Genomic DNA, 6,618 nt, shown 5'->3' with positions numbered 1-6,618 from the left:
ATGAAAGTCCAATCCACCGCCCGACCTCCGGACCCTCAAGGCATCAGTGTGCTTATCAGACACTGGGCTAGACTTTTTGAGAAATCAGTTTTAAAAATGTATTTATACAGTATAAGCAAGGTCCAGTCCAATTACTGACGTTTCCTCTTTGAGAGTTTCCATTTCTTGTGAGTCAAGAAACAAAGTTATGTGGAATAGTGCTGACACTTCAACAACAAACCACATTATTCTGTGTTCAAACCGACTCATTGTTTTATTGTTTCTATTCCACAAAATAAATAAGTGGACCTGGGTTCCCACCAACAGTTACATAAATGGTTACATTCCAAGTATTGAGGCCACAAAACTGCCCATGATTTAATTAAGCGAAGGAAAAAGTCTCCTCTGCATTTGGCAGCACTTGATAGAGCATGGACACAGCTCATTAGCAAAAGAAATCTCCATGACATTGGAGAAATATGTGCTTTCATAAGCCTGAGAGCAATGTTCCTTTCGACTGCTCCCACAGTTCCTCTGTCCTGCCTTTCTGTTCCTCTCTGGTCTCGTCTTTGCAGACAGATCTGCACACCCATAGTTCCTTATTCGGCTTCTTTCATTGGGTGCACCATGGCCGCCGGACTGTAACAATTGCAGAATTCACTTTTACCGATTGTCTAACCTAAAGTCTCGTCCAGACATGCAATAAAATTCCTAACAGTGTGAAGCACCACAGTTGTTGTCACAACACCACACAGATGTAGGATATAAAATGTATGGCAATTGTAGGTGCTGCCAGTTTGGCTGGCTGCCATAAATAGTTGTATAAAATTGTTGTGAATGTTGCAGAAATCTTATTTTATTACTCTTGATGATTGCCCAGATGTGTTTAAGCTGATGGGATCAGATGTCAGAAGACCACAGACATGACAACCAACACTATAGAATATAGAACTATAGAACGACAAGATCTCTTTAGCTTTTATTGGTGCATTTTTTTCTTTTCAATGAATCAGGTGTTATCAACCAGAACTGAAGGATTACACCCTAAGAACAACAGCATGTCCATTTGAAAATAGCCGTTCTCCATAACTTGTCCTCCAACCTTGGGATGTCATAGGTCATTTGATCCTACACTCTGATACAACCCACAGGAGCGTTTCATAAACAAATGCCCCTAGGGGTGGGAGAAAATATGACCCACGGAGCGTATCATATCTAAACCAGAGAACGTACAGGTCGTGGTTTGAACCAAGTCATTGACATTTGGTCAGGGTTAGGCACCAAAACAATTGGTTTCGAAAAAGACTGGAACAGAACACATCAGAATGAGATATAAGTCTGTTTTGTTTTGTCCCAAGTTAAAAAAACAACAACTCTGTTTTCCTTTATTTCCAAACAGGACACAAACCCCAGTCTCCTGGGTGAAGGTCCTGTGTTTTTTTGAGCCTGCCATCCCCTAAAACTGCCTTCTTACATGGAATTTGGCGCTAGTGACGGCCAAATGAAGCTTTGTGAACCAGTGTCTTTATTTTCTAAGCCCACTCGATGGCGCTCTCTGTTCAACAAAGGGTTAAGAATATACTGAATTTCAACGCCTTTGGCCTTTCTCTTACAACCAAGAGCACCATCTAGTGGGCTCAGAAAATAAAGACAATGGCTCATGAAGCTTCATTTGGCCATCACTATTTGGTACTACGACCACTAGAGGCCGCCACCATTATAAACTTAAAGTTGTAATTGCTGCTTTAACGACGCGGGTGTTTTTATTTCATTTTGGTTGGTTTACATTGTGCCAACAATTGCAAAGGGTCATGAGTTATGGTTGAAATGTATCATCTTTTCCAGCGTATTGACTGTTAAAGAAATTTAAAGGTGTTGTTGTCACGCCTTAAGAAATCCAATGTGTTAAGAGAGATGATTATGATGACATTGACCTTCTCCTACCCCAGTTGTAGTTCTGCAGGCCAGTGGGTCCCGGGGCCTCCCTGTTTCAGGACCCAGGCAGCGAGGGAACTCCAGGCTGCCTCGGCAAAAAGAAAGCACCCAACCACTGTGAAAAATCTGCAAAGTATTAGTGTTGCCTTTCCACAATGACAGAGGCCCGCACACAATGCTGGGAAGTTGTGCAAAGCAGCGCAAGATGACACATCCGGCGCAGGCCAAAAGATCACATCATCCCATTGTTTGCTATCATTGTGTGACTGGGGGGGTGCTCTCAGTGGAAGAGTGGCGATGTGGCCCCTTTGTCTTTATCTCCGGGAGACTGTGGTCCATGCTGGGCCTGTGGAGCAGTTAAAAGAGCTCAACAGTTACGAGAAACTGTCTCCAAGACTCAAGTCAGCCCCTGCCAGGGCTTCTAGTTTCACTTTTCTCTTGAATCTGAGCCAACCTGAACTAATAATTCATCTAAATCCCTCCATCCTAAACTGTATTGTACAGCAGATTCTTCCCAGGGCCCCAGAAACATTATATACTGCAATTATATATATATTCCTCTTTGGCCTCAGGTCAGGTGGTGATCATGCTCTAACAACTCTGCCACTGCTGGAATTTATAATGCATTTCTATTACATTTCTCACTGTACAATTAAACCTTCATAACACATATTGATCTGCAAGTCAGAGCCCAAAGACAAGAGGAATCACCATCCGACTTTCCGATCCATGTTTGCAATATTTAGCCACATGCTGTGTACTCAGGATCCGGTTACACAGGTAGATTAATGTTTCACATTTAAAAACGGTGGAAAGTTACAGCAGTTTTTTCTATGAGCACGATTTGACTTACTATGGCTTGCGTGTACGTTTGTGTGGAAAGTTCTTAGTGTAACTGCAACATTAACAGGAAGTAAATCAAAAGTAAACTTTAAATTTTCCCAATAACACAGTACCAGCAGTCTAAAACTAAACTTATTCACCATTCATGTTGTTTTCTATGTGTCCTGGCCAACAAAGATTTACTACTGCAGTTTGGTCATTATGTGTTTGCCTTCTTAAAAGGGGAATTTAGGGTTGGGATTTTCGGACGTTTCAGTTTGATCTGAACCAAAATTGAGTCAAACCTCCCCCGGACCACGGTTTGGACCAAACAGACGAAATTTGTTACGACCATAAGAGGTGGTCTCGGTCCGGATCGAGCTGAACCATGGTCCAGTTTGTTCTAGTTTGAAATTTTTTTTGGAAGGGGGCGACTTTTGGACCGATTACATGAAACTCTGGCAGGCCGTCGTCGTGATGTAGGAACAGGGAAGCTCTTTTAGGGAATAGTTCAGAGCTTAGTGTGCACCTGAGAGAGTGTGAAGGCGGATGCACTCAGAGCAATCAGAACAGAGGATAGGAATAGGTTTCAGTTTTTCTAAATACTGCAGCTCCTCAAAACTCAAGCACAGTTCCTGTGTTCTTTGCTTCTTGACAACAAATCAAAAAGAGCAACAGTGCCAGAAGCATGTGATGACGACAGGACGTAGTTATGTCATGAATAGTTCATATAGTGTGCTTGCACAACTTCAGTGTGAAACCAAAACTAACCAAACATTAAACGGCTCCTGACTGATTTTAGAAAGGGCAAGCGGGTGGCCCCACTGAACTGTGGTTCGAGCTGAGGACGGGTGAGCAGGGAGACCATGCTGTCAATGAGAAAAATAATATTTTCTGATTCTGGAAAATTCACAATGGTTATGTTCTAAAGCAGAGATCTTCAACAAGGGATCCTGGACCTTTAGGAGGTCAGCAGAGTTAGTGCAGTTATTGTTTATTGATTTAAAAAAAGTTTAAAAGTGAATGTGTCTAAAAAATGTACATAAACATGAGTCCAACATATTATTAGCAAAGATAAATCTGTTCGTTTTTGAGAGATAGATAGTCTAGCTAGCTGTCTGGATTTTCTCTGCAGAGATCTGAGGAGCAGTTAACCATAGTCCTCAGAGGTTAGACCGCCAACACAAAGAAAGAAGAAGAGGACAGACAAAAATAGTGACATCCGGCGGCACAGGAGCAATCCCAGAAATGAAATGCCGTGGACATATTTTTAGGGTAAACCAGGTGGGAAAAAATGTTGAGTTTCATGTCGAGAATATGTCTCTGTAGAAGTGCAAGAGTTTCAGCTGTGTTACTTTCCCCCTGGTCCCGGTAGCAACCGATAAGGACTGCTTTTAACCAACATTTGCTGTGGCCAGGTGTTAAGCACTGACTGCCGTGTTTATCAATATTTAAGTACACAGCTTGGTACTGCAATCTGAGCTGAGTCTGAGCAGTCAAACAACGTGGATCAACCCTTGCCTGTTTTGAATCAAACCCCCAAAAAATGGGAGAAGTTCTCCTGCTCTCTGACTGGTCTTCTGTTCAAAGTCAATGTAGTGACACGGATGAATGGTGCTGTCGGTATAGCACCTGTGTAAGCAATGACGCTGGTAATCAGAGAGCTCTAGAACAACAGGGAATACACTCATCTGCACGTTTTCACATTAAGTGAGCTATCAGGTAAGCCGTGCTGTGATCTGTCTCAGTTATTGCCTTCATTACTTTTATTCCTGTTGGAGTCATATTCAGTCTCCAGGGGATTATTGTCTTCAATGCACTACTAATAAAATCATTAAGATTGGACTAGTCTTGCATTGTCAGTCCTATCTCTACAGCACTGTGGGAGACGTAGGGGTTAAAGTGGGATCTGGCAGGTGGGGATACCCTAAGATCTAATTACATTCACAAGTTTATCTTTTTTAAAGATTCTTATCACTTTAAAGTCTCCATCTGGAGTTGAGTTTTCATTTAAACAAAAGTATAACTGGGGTGTTAACTGTATGCCCAAAGTAATCATAGCACACAAGGCCAAATTGCCTCCAAAGTTACAATATGACCGGGTGCTGACAAATTTATCATTGTAATACATAATAAATATAATATATCATTTATGATAAAAAAACATTTATAAGACTATTTTTTTAAAGAGAGTCCAATGCAGTCAGTGCACATAAAATACACTTACTTCACTTCTAGATAACTTCAGGGAAAACAATGAGGGTAAAACACATCACCAATCTGTTTCAAATGAATATTCTCTGTCTAGCTCATATAAAAAAAAATAACGACCGTTGAACACCAAGCCAACATGATCTTCACCTGTCAAATTACTTGACAGGACATCTTTTGGTTTGAAGCCATTCTTTTCTTTAATGGAATCTTCAAATTTCTTTCTGCTGCCTCCTCATCTGCACTCAGCATTGTTGGTCCTGCTATTTCCCCAACAAGCCCCTGTGTTTCCATCCTTAACCTTCCACTCTCAGAGGCAGAGGTCTTCTCAGGTGGTCTGTGACTGACAGCATCCTGCTGGCCCTGGCTAGACTCCACGGCCATCCAGGCCAAACCAGCAATAATAACAGGAGGGATAGTGATCCTCTCCCAAGCCATGTTTTCCTTCCACAGAGAGGATCTTCAAACATAGCCCTGGCAGCTGTCACAACAGGGGGGTATTCAGGAGAGTTCAGACTGAGGTAAAAAGACAGTATAAGCTGATGTCACAGTGACTTTGAGCAAGGTGAGACTGTACTTCCCAGAAAAACATCAGAATGCTGTTTGTTCAAAAGCTTTGAACAGCATATTAACATTTGTAACTTAAAGCTATAGTGCGTTGTTTCTGTCGCCCCGAGGCCAGGATTTCTAAATAATGAAAACAAAATCGTGCACAGACAACCCCCCCCCCCCCCCCCCTCCTTTCCTCCACATAGTTGCTAGTAGTCAAGGAGGACACAGAGGATTAACAAAAAAACATGATGGACTCTTCAGAGGAGGTCACTGCCTTTACTTGAGTTTCTGGAGGCCATAATCTTCTGGACACAGTCATACTGAGAAACACAGAGAGAGTTATGTGGAGCTTTGGCAACTCCTTTGACAATCGTCTTAATGAAAAGGACCTTCATTAATATCAAAAAGTTACACACTAAAGCTAAAACTCTTGTGGTCTAATGCAAATTATGACTTATCTTAAAGTTGGGGCAAAGGATGAAGTTGTCATCACTCTGCAGACCAATCTTATATCTATCCATATATACCATATATTTTATGTTTTTGTATGTGTGTATGTATGTGCGTGCCTATATGTGTACATTTCTGTACATGTTTGTGAATATATATGCAGTATAAGAAAAATAACAATACAAAAAATAAAAATTACAATGAAAAGTTATTTGCTAAACCTTTAACCATGGAGGTAATTTTGGAAGTTGCTGACGGAAAAAGTCATCGCTCCATAACCACACCATTGCGGTGCAAAATTACCCTTTCGATTTTTTCTCAAAACTTTCTGTTTTCTGCCGAAGAGAACATACTGTTCAGCTGCTACTACATGTGACAAGCAGTGAACTGTGTGCCAACAAGATTTTTATTGAACTGTTCGAGGGGAGGATTGCGGAGGAATGATAAATTGTCATCTCTTACAGTTTCAGAACGAGCCCAAGAAGGAGAGAATAATTGCTCTCTGGTGATCAGAGCTCAGACAGCTGGGAAGTGTGTCTCCTGGGAGCCGGCGGCTCATACAGTCGACTCCAGCTGGAAGTCTCGGTGCTGTGCGTCAATGATGACCACTTCTCACTTTCAAACATCTGACTTGGCCAGAAAAGAGAGATGTAAAACCTCTGCTTCTTC

The sequence above is a fragment of the Etheostoma cragini genome, chromosome 18 (genome assembly GCF_013103735.1).
Source record: "Etheostoma cragini isolate CJK2018 chromosome 18, CSU_Ecrag_1.0, whole genome shotgun sequence".
In the NCBI taxonomy this organism is placed as follows: domain Eukaryota; kingdom Metazoa; phylum Chordata; class Actinopteri; order Perciformes; family Percidae; genus Etheostoma; species Etheostoma cragini.
This window is presented reverse-complemented; position numbering follows the sequence as displayed.